The 17,726-nt window shown below is 46.1% G+C and overlaps 1 protein-coding gene across 1 annotated transcript in view; it reads right to left on the bottom strand.

Moving 5' to 3' along the window:
* Nucleotides 1-14,474, bottom strand: part of LOC101351610 (diacylglycerol kinase gamma) — a 123,312-nt gene extending 108,838 nt beyond the window's left edge. Inside the window, exon 1 of the mRNA XM_023736846.1 lies at nucleotides 14,264-14,474. The gene's annotated coding sequence lies outside the window, so the exon portion shown is untranslated. The remainder of the gene's footprint in view (nucleotides 1-14,263) is intronic.
* Between the last annotated feature and the right edge of the window lie 3,252 nt (nucleotides 14,475-17,726).

Genomic DNA, 17,726 nt, shown 5'->3' with positions numbered 1-17,726 from the left:
AAATAATACACCACGACCAAGTAGGATTCATACCAGGTATGCAAGGATGGTTCAACATTAGAAAATCAATCAATGTAATATACCACATAAATAAAAGGAAAGAAAAGAATCACATGATCATCTCAATCGACACTGAAAAGGCATTCGACAAAGTCCAACACCCATTCCTGATAAAAACTCAATAATATAGGTATAGAAGGGAAATTCCTCAACATAATAAAGGGCATCTATACAAAACCAACAACCAACATCATTCTTAATGGAGAGAAGCTGAAAACATTTCCCTTGAGAACAGGAAAAGACAAGGATATCCTTTATCACCACTCTTATTTAACATTGTGCTGGAAGTCCTAGCTAGAGCAATAAGGCAAGAAAAAGAAATAAAGGGTATCCAGATTGGCAATGAAAAAGTAAAACTGTCCCATTTGCAGATGATATGATACTATATATAGAAAACCAGAAAGACTCCAGGAGAAAACTACTGGAACTATTAGAAAGACTCAGCAGAGTAGCAAGATACAAGATAAACATACAAAAATCAGTTGGATTCCTATACACCAACTAAGAGAATGATGAAAAGGAAATCAGGAAAACAATACCACTTATAATAGCCCCTAAAAAAAAAAATACTTAGGAGTAAATCTAACTGGGGATGTAAAAGACCTATACAAAGAAAACTACAGACCTCTACTGCAAGAAACCAAAAGCGATCTACATAAATGGAAAAGTATACCATGCTCATGGATAGGTAGACTCAACCTTGTGAAAATGACAATTCTAACCAAAGGAATTACAAATACAATGCAATCCTGATCCACATACCAACAACATTATGTAAAGAGATGGAAAAAAACAGTCATTAACTTTATATGGAAAGGGAAGAGGCCTCGGATAAGCAAAGCATTACTGAAGAAGAATAAAGTAGGAGGACTTGCACCACCTACTCAGAACCTACTATACAGCTACGGTAGCCAAAGCAGCCTGATACCGGTACAACGACAGACACATTGACCAACGGAACAGAATTGAGAACCCAGATGTAAATACATCCACCTACGGTCACCTGATCTTCAACCAGGGCCCAAAGCCCATCAAATGGGGAAAAGATAGCCTTTTTAACAAATTGTACTCGCAAAACTGGATGTCCATCTGCAAAAAAATGAAACTGGACCCATACCTCACACCATACACAAAAACTAATTCAAATATAAAACCAAAAACTATAAAGATCATAGAAGAAAAATAGGATCAACGCTGGAGACCCTAATACATGGCATTAACAGGATACAAACCATAACTAACAACATACAAACTTCAGAAGATAAGCTAGATAACTGGGATCTTCTAAAAATTAAACACTTATGCTCATAAAAAGACTTCGCCAAAAGAGTAAAAAGAGAACCTACAGACTGGAAAAAATCTGGGGCTATTACAAATCCGACAAGGGTCTAATCGCTAAAATCTACAGGAAAATCGAACACCTCTACAACAAAAAGACAAATAATCCAATTAAAAAATGGGCAAAGGAAATGAACAGACACTTCACTAAAGAAGACATTCAAGCAGCTAACAGAACATGAGGAAATGTTGGCGATCACTAGCCATAAGAGAAATGTAAATCAAAACCACAATGAGATACCATCTCACCCTGGCATTACTGGCAGGGACCAAAAAAACAGAAAATAACAAATGCTGGAGAGGCTGCAGGGAGATTGGAACTCTCATGCACTGCTGGTGGGAAAGCAAAATGGTACAACCATTTTGGAAAACGATATGGTGCTTCCTTAGAAAGCTAGAAATAGAAATACCATATGATCCAGCAATCCCAGTCCTAGAAATATATCCTAGAGAAATAAGAGCTGCCACACGAATAGGCATATGCACACCCATGTTCATGGTAGCATTGTTCACAATAGCAAAAAGATGGAAACAACCTAGATGCCCATCAGCAGATGAACGGATAAACGAACTATGGTACATTCACACAGTGGAATACTATGCAACAATAAAGAACAATGATGAATCTGCAAAGCATTTCACAACATGGGGGGCATTATGCTGAGTGAAATAAGTCAACCACAAAAGGACAAATATTGTATGAGACCACTACTATAAAAACTCATGAAAAGGTTTACACACAAAAAGAAACAATCTTTGATCGTTACAAGGGAGGGGCGGAGTAAGGGTGGAAAAACACTAACTAGACAATAGATAAGTGGTAACTTTAGTAAAGGGTAAGACAGTACACAATACTGGGGAAGCCAGCACAACTTGTTCAGGGTAAGGTCATGGAAGCTCCATGGACACATTCAAACTCCCTTAGGGACCGAATTACTGGGCTGAGGGCTGTAGGGACCATGATCTCAGGGAACATCTAGCTCAATTAGCATAACATAGTTTATAAAGAAAATGTTCTACATTCTACTTTGGTGAGTAATGTCTGGGGTCTTAAAAGCCTGTGAGCGGCCATCTAAGATACTCCGCTGGTCTCACCCCTTCAGGAGCAAGGGAAGATGAAGAAAACTAAAGACACAAGGGAAAGATTAGTCCAAAGGACTAATGGACCACAACTACCATGGCCTCCACCAGACTGAGTCTAGCATGACTAAATGGTGCCTGGCTACCTCCACTGACTGCTCTGACAGGGATCACAATAGAAGGTCCCAAACACAGCTGGAGAAAATTTTAGAACAAAATTCTAACTCAAAAAAAGACCAGACTTACTGGCCTGACAGAGATTGGAGAAACCTTGAGAGTATGGCCCCAGACACCCTTTCAGCTCAGTAAAGAAGTCACTCCAGAGGTTCATCTTTTAGCCAAAGATTAGACAGACCCATAGGGACTAAAGGGGCATACCAGACCAGGGGCAAGGACTAGAAGGCAGGAGGGGACAGGAAAGCTGGTAATAGGGAACCCAAGTTCATGAAGGGAGAGTACTGACATGTCATGGGGTTGTTAACCAATGTCATAAAACAATATATGTACTAACTGTTTAATGAGAAGCTAGTTTGTTCTGTAAACCTTCATATGAAGTACAATTTAAAAAAAAAAAATCACCCTAGGTGCTGGTTAAAAATGCTGATTCTGGGACCCCATCTCAGACCTTTGAATCAGAATCTCTGAGACAAAAGCCTGAGAACCCACTTTTTTTTGTTTTGTTTTGTTTTTTCCAACAAACAGGTCTGCAGGCAATTTTAAGGCAAATGAAAATTTGAGAACCAATGGGTTGAGTGATGTTGGTGAGTCCTTAGAAGAGAAAGCAATGATCCCTGAGAACTAACTAAGGTTCACCAAGAAGTCATAGCAGATGATTCATACCTCTTTTTGACAGGGACATTAGTTATGTAACTCAGAGAAAAGTGGCAGACAGTGAATCTAAGTGCTGGATATTTGACAGTTTCCCATGAGTCTTGCCAATATGAAGAATGCAAGGACAGGGACAATGTGCAAGCAAAATCATGGCTGGAGTGCAGCGTTCAGTTGAGGTTGTCGCACTTCAGAATGGTTTTTAGAGAACTCGCAATGCATTCATACAAGATTTGCCAGAAGAGTTCAGGAATTCAAAACCTTGCAACTTGGAGAATCACTGAAGGAATTTGCAATAGCTCTGGCTTAGCAATGTTTCTTAACTCTGCTGAACAGTGATGTCACCTGAAGGTCTTTAAAAAATACTTAGGCCCAGGCCCCCCACCCTAGACCAATTAAATTAGCATCTCTGGAGTGATACACACGATTTGTATTTTTTTGAAAAAGCTGCCCAAGTGATTTTAATGTTTAACCAGAGTTTACAGCCACTGACCTAGTGAGAAGGACCATGTTCACAGATTTGTGAGCTCTACTGTGGAAGAGGCGTACAAGTGTTTCTATAAAGACCCACACGCTTGGCCATTCACCTGGCAGAAGAATTAGATTAGCTGAGTCAGTCAGTGGCTTCTGGCACATTGAGTCAGCCTAGACTCTCAATGTTGTGAGGAGTTTCTTTTCCTTACTAAAGAGGCATGAATCTTATTGGCACGATCTTTTAGATACTGGCAATATTTATCAAGATAAATGAAACTTGACTCTCCCATGATCTCATCAGCTTTTGTGGTTTTACCCAACTTACTGATGACTCCCTAATCTGGGTCTCCAGCCACATAGCTCAACTATCCAATCACATCTCCATCTGGATTTCTCATGGACACCTCAAATTTAACATGACTCAAAAGGAACTCATATTCCAACTCCACTCCTGCACCTGTTCCTTGAGTCTCTTGGTTAGCAGAGTCACCATCCTCCTGGGCATACATAGTAGAAGCCTGGGAGTTATCCTTGGCCCCTCTGCCTCCCCTCATCACCACCATCACTAGTTGCTATGCAGCCAATTTTGACTCATGGTGACCCCATGTGTATCAGAGTAGAACTGTGCTCCATAGGGTTTTCAATGGCTGATTTTCAAGAAGTAGATCACCAAGCCTTTCTTCCCAATGCCGGTGAGTGGACTTGAATTTCCAACCTTTCGGTTAGCAGCCAAGTGCATTAACCATTTACACCACCCATGGACTTGGCACCCCCTTCACATCAATTCAGTTACAAGTTCTTTCCTGAGCCTGTCCTTCCTCCATCTGTACCACCATTGGTTCAGCCCTCATATTACTTGAACTCTCACAAAAGCCTCTCAATGGACAGCCCTGCTTCCTGTCTTCTTCCCGTCCATCTTCTATGTTGCAGCCAGAGGGATTGCTCTAACATTAAAATTTGACCATGTCAGCCCCCACTTAAAATTTCTTAGTGCCCTCTCGCTATCTACCAGAAAAAAAATCCAGTCATTAACTTGTCAGACATGACCCTCCAGGGCCCGGTCTTAGCCACATCTCTAGACCCATCTTCCATCACTTCTCAACTCATTTTGCTCCAGCAACATGGAACTGTAGACAGCAACAAGCTATGTCTTGCCTCTGAGTCTTTGCTCACACTGTCCCCTCAACATAGAATGTATTACTGGCATTCACTTCTTCACTTAACTTCTACTCACCCTTGAAATTTCAGCCCAAGCTCATCTATTCCAGGGAGTATTACTTGACCTCCCTGGTCCATCTCTACCTAGGCTGGTTAGGTTGTCCTCCTCTGACTCTCTTCTGTTTCTGACATCACATCTGTTTCTGGCTCTGTTGTACCCAGTTCCACCCAGCTCCTGGAAATCCAGTCGGTCCGCTCCCCAGAAGCTAGCACTATGCCTAACATGGTGTAGGTGCTCAAATATTTACATTAATGTTGGTCAAAAGATTGGGTGAGTCTCCTTAGGCATGCATGTGCCATAATTTGCATGGTTTATAGGTTAGGAACAGTGTGGGCTTTTTAGCAGGACGAGACTTTTCCCAGCCGTAGGACCATATGGCTAATGGCTTCCTGATAGTTGTGAAGGTCACTTTGTGATTAGCCAAAGCCTACTGGACATCATGGCACGAAAAAAGGGAGGAGACCTACTTCCAAAAGTGGTGGTCTTGGGGCCAGGTTCTGGGGATCATGGACATCCTAGGTGACGAGACCCTGGGACCTAGATGGAGAGTACCCAATTTGTGTGGCTCTCAGGGCCTCTGGAAGGGATTCCCTGGCCCTCTGGGAGATTGAGAGCTCCTTTTCTAGCTCACCGACTTTACCCTAAAGGCAAGGGCACCAAGGCAGCCAGTGGAGTGCTGTGGGCTGCTCTCCCAGAGCAGAGGGGTGGAAAATGCAGCAAGGAATGAAAACATTTGGGCCAAAACATCCCAAGCATTTTCACTTCTAAGAGTCAAAGTGGCCTCCCTGACCTCTGGCTACTTAACTTTCACACCAGATCAGCCATCAGGAAAGTAAAAATCAGTTCCTGTGTAGATGACACTGTTCACACCTTAAGAGAGGAGAAAAGCCCCATGCAGACCACACCAAAAGGAGGGATGGGCCCAAATGGTTAGCTGGGCAGGCAGGTCTGAGGTTGGTCAGCTGCCATGTGGCCATGGAGTTTTTCTCTTTCATCCCTTTTCTTGCACAATAGACTCTAGATCCCACAACCTCCACTTTCATGAAATCACGCTAGTGAAATGGGGCCAGTGACATCCATGCTGCCCACCTCACGCACTTATGGTTGAAACCAGGTGAAATGCAGGTCCAAATGAGATAATGGAAGTTAAAGGCATTGTGTTTTCTAAGTGTAGTACACACATAAAGGATGGTTATTATTAATGCTGCCATTTTTATTATTTAAAAAAAAAAAAAGGATTTTCTTACCTGGATCTCTTTTCTCTGTGTCCCTTCCCTGCTGTGGAGGCCCTTTGGCTCCACTTCCCACTTGGAAAATCAGAGCTGTCTCTTCCTTTCAAATCTTGACCCCAGGAAAAAATCTTTAATTTTCACAGGGACATCAATGACTTAAGAGGTTAATTCCAAAAGGAGAAATGGACATGTTTTCCGGGAACAAAGAAGGTGAAATAAAGGTTGCGGGGAAAGCACTGGTTGAATAGGGCCACACCCTGGTTCCTGTCTTGGTGGTGTGACCTCAGGCAGGGCACTTCCCCTTTTGGATGTGGGTTCCTCATTTTTAGCACAAAGGCTTGGACCAGATGCTCTCTCGTACGCTTCCCTGGTCTCATTTTCTATGATGCTAGAGGCTCTTAGAGCTGTCCCAAATTAATAGAAGTCTCTTGACCTAAATGAATAATATCCCAGGGTACTAGACAACTTGCAATTGATATCACTAGATCACTCTCCTTAATCTCTGTAGAATCATAGAGTAAGGAAGCCACCACCACCACCATCACCACCATCACCACGACAACCACCACCATCACCACCACCACCACCATCGGCACCACCACCACCACCACCACCATAACCATCACCACCATCACCATGACAACCACCACCATCACCACCACCACCACCATTGGCACCATCACCACCACCACCACCACCACCATAACCATCACCACCATCACCACGACAACCACCACCATCACCACCACCACCACCATCGGCACCATCACCATCACCACCACCATCACCACCACCACCACCATCGGCACCATCACCACCACCACCACCATAACCATCATCACTACCACCACCTCCATAGAAAATACAGTTCTATTTTAAAAAATGAGAAAAACCTAATTCATGAAAATTTCTCAACTTGAGGACCTGATGTTAATCCCAGGAAACACTCTGGAACGGGACGTGGAATGAACTTTTAGGACAGAAGTCAGGATCCCTAGGAACCAACAGCGGTTCACTGAAAGTAATTTATGTCAGGCTAACAAAATTGGTTCTTTGACATAGTTATGGGGCAGGCAGGTCAGAGAAATACCAGTGATAAAAAATACTTGGATTTTATCAAAGCCCTTGATAAGATTCATCTGATAGTTTTTTGAACAAGATGGAGAAACATGGGCCAAAAGACGGTACAATAAAAAAAGAATGAATTTTCAGACAGAATGCTGTTTAGTTATTGAGTTAATGTCAATCTTTAGGGAGCATATAGTGGACGGCCTCAGGATTCCGTAACGTTCACCGTTTTTATTAATGATTTAGTTGAAGCAGTCAATCTCATCAAATTTGGGGATGAGAGAAAGCTGGGCTGGAAAGGACAGTAGACACACTGGATGGTAGAAGCATAGCCAGAAATAGCTGAACAAGCTGGCAAGAGAGACTGAATTGAACACAATAAAATTAGGAATAAGTGTAAGGGCTCTGTACTTTGGGTCTCAGTGATCATCTATACAAGCATAAGAGGGGGTGATACAGTTCAAGAGCAAATTTAAAAGAGTTGATTTTTTTCCCCTCAGTTAATCCTATAAACTCAACAGCTAAATCGACCTTAGTTTTAACAGAAATAGGAAACATGCAATGAGGAGGTGAGACTCTCACTCTACTTGGTGCTGGATGAGCCTCCCATGAAATTTTGCATTTTATTCATTAAGAATACAAAAATGAGAGAAAATTAGGACAAGAGTGATAACAATAGTGAAGGTGCTGGACCAAATGTTCTACCAGGTAGTGTGGACTAGTGGAGAGGGCAGTGGCCAGGGAGTCGGGAGCCACATGACGCCATTAATGGACGGTGAGATCCCGGATGAGTCACTATTCCTCCCGGGAGGTGCTACAAGGCCCTCTGAGGAGAAGCACAGAAGGCAATGGTTGGCTGGCCTGCTCTCCCAGGTTTTGTTCCTCTGGCCAGGCTACACGGTGGGTGGGTTCCTTTCTTCCTACCTCACCTATCCAGGGACAAGGCTTCCCAGCAAAATTTTGCACGCCTGAAGAGTCATTAACATTTGCAGATTACAGCAATACTTTGATCCTTTGGAAAATCTTTACATCTACCTTTTCTCTGACTTACTGAGAAGCCAAGACAAATGGTAATTCACATCAACAACACCACACACAATATGTATTGAGGCAATAAAGCAAAAAGCCTAAGAGCACAGGCTTTGAAATCATACAGACCTGAGCTTAAAAGTTAGTTTCTCCTACTAGCTTTATGACAACATGAAAGTTACTTAAAGTTTTTAAGACTCAGTTTCCTTGTCTGTGGAAGGAGGTTAATGCCAGGCTTACGGTGATGTGAATATTAAGTGAGACAAGCCAGGCGCAAAATACAACGCAACATGGGGCACGGGCTGCAACAATGAACTCACACACAGCCATGATTGGGAGGACGCTACAGCCCCAGGCAGTGTTTTGTTCTATTGCACACGGGGTCGCTATGAGCCTGAACTGACTCGACGGCACTTTACGACAATATGGGGCGCAGAATAGGTGCTCAGTACATGCTATAGCTAATATTGCTATTAGCTAGTGGAGCCCTGGTGGTGTAGTCGTTAAGAGCTCAGCTGTTAACCAAAAGGCTGGCAGTTCAAATCCACCAGCCATTCCTTGGAAACCCTATGGGACAGTTCTGCCTGTTATAGGATCACTCATGGGGTTGCTATGAGTTGGAACTGACTCGATGGCACCTAACAACAACAGCGACAATATTACGATTGCATTTACTACCATTAGTTCACTTCTTTCTTCCTCTCCCTCACCCTTCTCTGGGCCAGGCACTGTGCTAGCTGCCGGGGATATGGTGGAAAACAATACAGACGTAGACACACCCTCTGCCTGCACCAAGCCTATACTCTACACTTGGTTTTAGTCAAAAAGCGGAGAAACAATCAAGCTTACACTCTACACCAGTCAAACCTTCTGCAATATCCTATAGCTGGAAATACCCTGTAGCTGCATTTTCCAATATGGTTGTCCACATGTGGCAATTAAGCAATTGAAAAATGACTAATGTGAATTTTTTTAATTTTATTTCATTTTAATTACTTAAATAAAAATGGAAATAGCCACATATGGCTAGTGGCTACTGTATTAGATATTGCAACTCTAGACATCTTTCAGGTACATTTCTGGGACTAGCCAGACTAAGCAGAATGAAGATGCATTGAAAGAGAAATGTCCATAAAGCCCCCAGTACAGTCCCTTGAAAATTCCCTTATTTGTTCATTCATCACATTTATTTGGTGTCTACCATCCATAGGTACTACCTCAGGTGGCGCTGTGGTTAAGAGCTTGGCTGCTAACCAAAAGGTTGGCAGTTTGAATCCACTAGCAGCTCCTTGGAAACCCTATGGGGCAGTTCTACTACGTCCTATAGGGTCGCTATGAGCCAGAGTTGACTCACTGGCAGTGGAGTTTACTATCCCTAGGTACTATCTCAGGTGCTAGGGATACAGGGAAGAATTAGGCACTGTCTCTGCCCTCAGGGAGCTCACAGCCTAGTGGCAGATACCAGATACATGATTTCACCATAACGAGGTAAGTGTATGCACAGGTGATGTGGGCGCAGCCAAGAGGTCTCTAACCCACCTGAGCAGTTGGACAGGGCTTCCCAGAAGGATGTTTTAAAACCTGAGCTGAGTGTTGGTGAATAGATCTCATTCAAAAAAAAAAAAAAAACCATTGCCATTGAGTTGATTCCGACTCATAGCAACCCTATAGGACAGAGTAGAACTCCCCCATAGAGTGTCCAAGGAACGCCTGGGGGATTCGAACCACTGATCTTCTGGTTAGCAGCCATAGCACTTAACCACCACACCACCAGGGTTTCCCAAATAGATCTCATAGTGGGGCTCAATTGAGATTTATTCCATTTACAACAACCAATTATATTCCAGGTCTACTAAGCCCACCGTTGACTGAGGTAGCTGCAATGTAAACATGGCCCTAGGGAAAACTCATAGCTAGGGCCAGTCTGTTTTTCCTAAAACTCCCCCTTTGTGTCTTCTTTGTGTTGCCTAACTCAATTTCTCTTCCACAGTCACATTCTCTTTCACCTGAGGACGGTTTTTGACATTGTATATAACCCTACTGTTTTATTAGTAGTCATTAACCTTGAGTGATTTTTCTTGGGCAGATGAACTCTGTTATTTACAAGGTGGCATCAACTCCCACTATGATTTGGTTGTGGAACTCTGATACTTGGTGTAAACAAACAGCTCCATGAATATGGCCATACATGAAGAAGCTGTTACTGATTGCTTGAGCTGCTGAATCTAGCTAGTCCTGACAGTGATGCGCGTTCATGAGAGAGAGGGTTATTACAGTCACTTCTGTGGAAAAGTGGGATGTCGTGGACATTTATAGATCTTACACAGTACTTTGTGTACGGGTTACTATGTGACAATGTCTAGCCAGAGAATTTTGCAGCTGACATTTGCTCACATAAAAAGAAGTACACCTTTATACTGTATAGTTTCCATAATGACACTTGTGTGTATAAAGCAGAATGACATGTGTGATTCCTTCTCTGTTGAGGCCAGGAGGGTGATCACGTGGTTGTGTGAGGCCTAGGCCTATCTGAGCTCCCAGGTATCAGCTGGTTTGACTTACGATGGAGTTGTCTCTGGTGGATGCAAGTGTATATTGGTGTAGCCGTTTCTAAAAGTGGCTCGTCCTATGGATTAGGAGCCTTAAAACATTCATGCCCTTGGCTCAGTGATTGCGCTTCTGGGACTGCATCCAAAGGAAGTAATTAGAAATGTGTGTGGTAAAGACTTTGCTCAGGGATATTACTGCAGTTATTTGTAGTTGCTAAAGACTGGAAACAACTTAAATGACTAACAGTGCGATAATATACCTCCATGAAAACGAAGTTCGTGAAGGACTTTTGCTACAATGCTAATTAAGAAAAAAGCAGAGAAGCAATCACTGCAGAGGTTAAGCAATCACACTTCGGAGCTAGACCACCTGGCTTTGAATCCTGGCTCTGCCACTTACTAGCTGTTGTGACTCAGGCAAGGCGCCTGAACTGTCTCTGCAACCCCAGAAAAACGGGGCTGATAATAATACCTGCCTCAGCGGGAACTGGGAGGACTAAATGAGATATTGAATATAAAATGCCTACCACAGTGTCACACACATTTATTAGGTACCCAATAAATGGTGGCTGTCTATGGATTGTATGATTTCAAGGCATACAAATAAATGGAAAAGGAATATACCCACTTATTAACAGTGTAGTACCTGGGTAGTGGAATTTGTTTGGTTCTTTGCATACTTTTCAACTTCCCAAATTTTCTGCAACGAACATGAGTTACTTTCATACTAAGAGAGTACATCATAATGATGTAATATGATAATAATTTTTTTGCTCTTTGCTCCACATTCTCTCAAACATTTGGTACGATCAGTCTTTTTAATTTTAGCCATTTTAATAAGTACGTAGTGATAATGCATTATGGTTTTGATGTGCATTTCCCTAATGACTAGGGTACTGTGCATCTTTTTATGTGCTTATTTGCCATTTTTACATCTTCTTTTCAGAAGTGTCTGTTCAAATATTTTGCTCAGTTTTTAGATTGGTTTGTTATCCTTCTTATTATTGACTTGTAAAAGTCCGTTGTCATGTATAAATATTGTGAAGATCTTCGGCCATTCTGTGGCTTATCTTTTACTTTTTGAAACTGTGTGTTTTTTAGGAGCTTTATTTAGATATATTTGACATAAAATAAACTGCACATATTTAAAGTTTATAATTTGATATGGGTTGACATATGTTATATGTGTAAAATCATCACCATGATCAACATAATGAACATTCCAAAAACAAAACCAAACCCACTGCCATCAAGTTGATTCCAACTCACTGCGACCCTATAGGACAGAGTAGAACTGCCCCATAGAGTTTACAAGGCTATAACAATAAGAATGTTTTAAAAGAGTTTTACCTTCATAAAGCAGCAGTTCCCTTCCCTCTTCCCTCTTCCTTTTCAGGCGAGGAGCTGGGGGGCAGCCTCACAGCAGACTGCCTCCTTCCCCAGGGAGCAGAAGGAGAGGGAAGGACTGCCACTTTCTGGCTTCTTCCCTGGCAGAGCCCCACGTGCACAGCCAGGACCTGGGCGACTGTCAGAGTTGTCAGCCCTGCAGCCACCTGTCGATGGTGCTGCGCCTGGGGGTTTGGGGGCTGGAATAGATGAACTCAGTAGTTCAGTAGTTTCTTCTATCTCTGAGAGTCTAGATTGCAAGAAGCTCTGGGGCTTATCATTCTTACCGCCCCTCACCCCTATGTCTTGGTTGAGTTGAATCAAACACTGACATAAAACTGTGAGGTGACAAAAACTCATCCACTCGCTTCCCCTCCCAGAAAAACAGCCGTAATAATGCCTATAGTGCTGGACGGATGTAAACATGAAGGGTGGTTAGCAAAGAATTAACTCCGGTAAAACAAAGAAGTTAGCTTAGTTACAGCCGCTTTAATGAGAATAATTTATATTCCAGGGGAATCTCCGGCAAACACAGCCCTTTTTAATAGGACAAACAGCGAAGCACTTTCCCACGTTAGGACACACCCCTGCGATGAGAGGGACATAAGGTTGTGCGTGTGTGCGCGCGCGTGTGTCTGCGCGCCCGCGCGCGTGTTCCTTCAAACCTCAACATTTGCTCCTAGGATCTAATGTCCTTCATTGACAACAGGGGTGCCTGTGCTCCAGCAAGTGGCTCTGCACTGCATTTTATAGACAAGAGTCCCAGGCACAGAAAGAATGAAGCCATTTCCCCCATCCCAACCCAAGGGCAGCTTCTAGCCTGCCTTCTGACAGCCGCCCCCTCACCGGTGACTCCCCTTGGTCCACACCTCCAGACCCTAGGTTCGTTCCCCCAAGTCCCCCAAATGGAAGAATGACAAACAGCCTTCCTAAGCCCTCCTCCCGACAGAGAAGTCATCGTATGCTAATGAAGCCGGGGGAAATAGCAGCGCCGCCCTTCGGAGCGCGCCCGCTGGTTCGCAGCGCTCCCGCGCGCCACTGCGGCGCAGCCACAGATCACCGCGCGCTGCCGCAGACTCTCCCGCCTCGGGGGTGGCGGGGAGCCGAGGGTCACCCGCCACCCTGACTTCCGCAGCTGGACCGCTCACCTCTGGGAGATAGCTCCTGGCCCAGGTCCCATGCTTGTCTCCACCACAGAGCTGGGGAGGGGAGGCGCCCCAAAATCACCTATAGGGCTTTTTCGAACTCCACAGCCCCTTCCCCAAATTCTAGTCCACTCATCCAGAGCGAGTAAATCTCAGAATACGCAGGGCGAGGTGGACGGGTAGAGTCTGGGAAAGCCCCACAGGTGACTGTGGATGCGCGCCCCTTAAGATACAAACACAGACGCACGGACCCAAACCTTTTGACTCTGAGACTAAACAGGTCAGGCTTAGACTCTCTCCCTGGTCCTCCCCTCCTTCCCCACCTTATACTTAGCAAGGTGTCCGTATTCTCAGCTTCCTGTAACCGCCCCCGCCCCCAGCCTCAGGGCTTCGTGGCGGGCGCCAAAGTCCTGGAACCCCGCGGGACAAGCAGAGGCTCTGGCGGCCAGAAATTAGGAAATGCGTCCTCCACTCCCCGTTGCCCCTGTGTGACCTGGAGCGTGAACTGCACGCTGAGGAGCGAAGGTGAGACCGGAAGGGGAGAAACCGGACCAGTTGCTTCAGCAAACTGCCCGGAGCAGAGCCGCCTCGGCCCGCGCACCTTTGGGGCTTGGGGGGGGGCCTTCCAGTGGCAGAGGGAGCTGGCGCCCCACCTCGCGCCCCTCCGCGCGGGCGGTGGACTTCTTCCTTCAAGGGCTTTGCGGCAGGTGGCACCTCAGGATGGACGTAGTGGCCTCAGCTGCAGCCCCTTTCCTGGCCACGGAACCGGCTCCCGCTTTGCCCTGCTTTTGCCAAGTTGCTGCCGCCCGCGCCCCAGAGCCGAGACCACCTCGGCCGCGCCCGCCTAAGTCTTACCTCACCACGCAACACTTGGTTGCTCCGCTCTCCAGAGCGCTCCCTCCTCGGCGCTTATTCCCTTACTTGGGAGGAAAGAGGAACCGAGAGACAGAAGGGGGACCGAAGCTGGCGTCTGGGCGGCTTACCGCCCGCGCAGCCCTCTCGGGGAGGGGGACCGCGGCCCGGTGGGCGCCGCGGAGCTCGGCGGCCCGGCGGGGGACAGGCAGCGTCGGGGTCGTCCGCCCGCTCGGGGAGTCGGAGCTCCAAAGCAGCCTGCCTCGGCTGCCCGCTCCTACGGCACTGCGGCTCTGCGCCCTGCCCCTCGCAGCCTGGCAGGTCCAGCTGCCACTCTCCCGGCAAAGCCCTGCCCCCGGGCGCAGAGCCCGCCCCGCCACACACTCGTGCGCGCGCGTACATACGCGCGCGCGTACACGCAGAGATGCGGATCCGCTCGGGAGAACCCAAGCCTTTGGTGCAACTGAGGCGCCAGCTGCGTTGGGGCGCATCTCAATGATAGGCCTTCGTTTTTTGCTTAGAGGTTGTCCAATGAGGGAAGCCTGCGAAGGTGGTGGACTCCGGGGGGGCCCCAGAGGTCAGCTGACCCCGGAGGTTGTCCTTGGAGGTCAACTGTTTGGTAAATAAAATGCCTCCTCCGGACGTTCTGCATCTCAACTAGGTCTTGCTGCCTTATCCCCGCCGAATCAGAAGAAAAAACAAAAATAAAAAAAAATCAACAAGTTCTGTTTCCTAGAATTTCAATGTGTCTAGCACAATGTTCTAGCCTTCAAATTGGAGTCCTTGAGCGGTGCAAACAGTTAACAAACTCACGGCTAACTGAAAGGCTGGTGGTCCGAGTGCACGCCGAGGAGCCTCGGAAGAAAGGCCTGGTGATCTACTTCCAAAAAATCAGCCGCTGAAAATCCTATGGAGCATAGTTCTACTCTGACACAGACGGGGTCACCATGAGTCAGAGTCAGTTCCATGGCAACTGGTTTGGTTTGGTTTTGGCTTAGTCTTCAATCACGACCCCTGTCCAGGGGAACATGTCTGACACCCTGATCCCCACAGGCAGGGGATTAGTGGCTGTTCAGCGGGAATTCCTGCAGTATAGTGGGGGAGACGATTGATTGCTGGGTCGGGTCTCAGGACTGAGGTTTGGTAAGTCCCATTCTTCTTTGCTCTGAGGTGACTGTTTTCCTGCAGAGCAGATAGACCACTTCTTTTTTTTAAAAAAAAAAAAAAAAGCAGAAAAAGGACTGAGGTGAGGGGTGATGGATGGGACACAATCTTGGCCAAAGCACTGAGACTCGTTGCCTCCTCTCTTTCCATGATGTGCATGTCCACGTGGGAGTGGTGTTGGTGACACTATTTCAGTCCCGTCACACCAGCAGGATCGCTTCTGTCCATTTTGCACCACATTTCGAATTATCAGGAGTTTGCACTCTCATCTGTAAAATATGTGGCGTTTACCAGTTTCCACGGCTGAGAGTTCTTTTCCGCCAGCAGAAGTGAAGGTCCCCGGGCCGGGACTGCAGCCAAGAAAAGCTTTCTGCGAGAGTGCAGAGGCGCCGAGGGCCCTGGGTGTCTGGGCATTTGGAGAAGAAGCTTCAAACATGAATGTCAAATAGCCCTGAGACCCTACTGGTCGGTGTCCATATTGGGCCATCTGCAGACAGGCTGATGTGACAGATGAGGAACCGAAGTTCAGAGGCCTCCCCAACTTCCCACATGGCAATGAAGGCAGAGCCAATACCAGGACCACGTACTAACACTTGGTTCTACCATTCACCATCCGCACTTCGTTCTCTCCCCCTGGGCTGGTCCTCAAAGTTCCCTTCAGCTGGACTGAAACAACCAGGTGAGAGCATTCTCCAAGGTTTTTGTTTTTAATCTTTTCTTGTTTCCCTTTCACTCATGACTCATTCATTCCACAAATACTTACTAAGTTCCCACTATGTGAACGGCTAACATGCTCGACTGCTAAACTAAATATTGGAGGTTCAAGTCTACAAAGAGGTGCCTCGTAAGAAAGGCCTGGTGATCTACTTCTGGAAAATCAGCATTGAAAACCCTCTGGAGTGCAGTTCTACTCTGACACACATGGAGTCGCCATGAGTCAGAATCGACTCAATGGCAACTTTTTTTTTTTGTTTGTTTTCAGTCACTTTCCCAGTCCTGGACTTACACTTGGGAGGAAAGAGGAGCCGAAAGACAGAAAGGCCTTATAAATGTCCCCATCCGTGGTAGAGGAGAACACTGGAAACAGGTTCCCTGTATATGTTTTCACTGTGCTAGATTGAGTAGGGAGCCCTGGTGGCGTAGAGGTTAAGAGCTTGGCCGTTAACCAAAAGGTCAGCAGTTCAGATCCACCAGCCGCCCCTTGGAAACCCTATGGAGTAGTTCTACTCTGTTCTATAGGGTTGCTATGAGTCGGAATTGACTTGACGGCATCTAACAACATCAAGGTTGAGTGGATGAGGAAGGCACAATCCTCTGTGAAATAAAACAGACTCATGTACAGGTAACAGGAAAGACATTCTTGCTATGTCTAGTCCTGACTCCTTCTAAGGAAGGCCAGCCAGAATGAGGAAAAGTGTGTGTTTGATGGAGCGTCACGGTGGATTTGAGGTACCTGTTTGCAGGTAGCAGTTGGGGCAACATGGAGTTATTCTGCCCATTAGAACAGGAAGGACTCAGGTTGGCTGGAAGGCATGGGGAAGACACCCAGCGGTGAGCGTGGAGGGTTGACTTGGCTGGGAGGACACTGAGGAATGATCATGGGAGAGAAAGTCCCAGGGCAGGGCTGCCAGCAAGGATTTGGACAACACAAATTCTTGCAAAGACCGGCAAACAGTTTGCTGCGAGGTGGGCTATGCCGGTCCCCGCCCTCCATCTTTTCTATGAAATGAATCACTTAGAAAGTCCATGTTGTTCACCAGTTTGTCTGAGAATGGATTCCCTTGGGGGAACTCACGGTGGTGCTGAGTTTAGCATCCGAGTTGATGAAGGATGACTATAGAGAAGCCTGTGTGGACAGAAGGCTGGAGAGGCTGAAAGACGGCTGATCTCTGGGTTACCTGCTAATTGTTGGGGTGGTTTGGCACCGGTGAGTCAATTCCAACTCGTGGTGACCCTGTGGACAACAGAATGAAACACTGCCCCGTCCTGTGCCATCCTCACGATCATTGCTGTTTGAGCCCATCGTTGCAGCCACTGTGTCAATCCACCTTGTCGAGGGTCTTCCTCTTCTTCACTGACCTTCTACCTTACCAAACACGATGTCCTGGGGAAAACCACATGGAAGCTCTGTGGAAGGCAGAGTCAGGTGAGGTGGGAAGAAGCACAAAGAAGAACAGTTAATGCTGATTGAGGCATCGTGGAGGAGGTGGGATTTATGATGGGATTTGAAAGGGGAAGCAGGATTTGACACAAAGACCAGCAGGCAGAGGCCACTCTAAAATTAACTGTAATTGAGTTGACT

This window comes from Trichechus manatus, unplaced genomic scaffold, assembly GCF_000243295.1.
Source record: "Trichechus manatus latirostris isolate Lorelei unplaced genomic scaffold, TriManLat1.0 scaffold00092, whole genome shotgun sequence".
Classification (NCBI taxonomy): Eukaryota; Metazoa; Chordata; class Mammalia; order Sirenia; family Trichechidae; genus Trichechus; species Trichechus manatus.
Note: the sequence above shows the minus strand (reverse complement) of the source record. Positions and strands in the feature narration are given on the sequence as shown.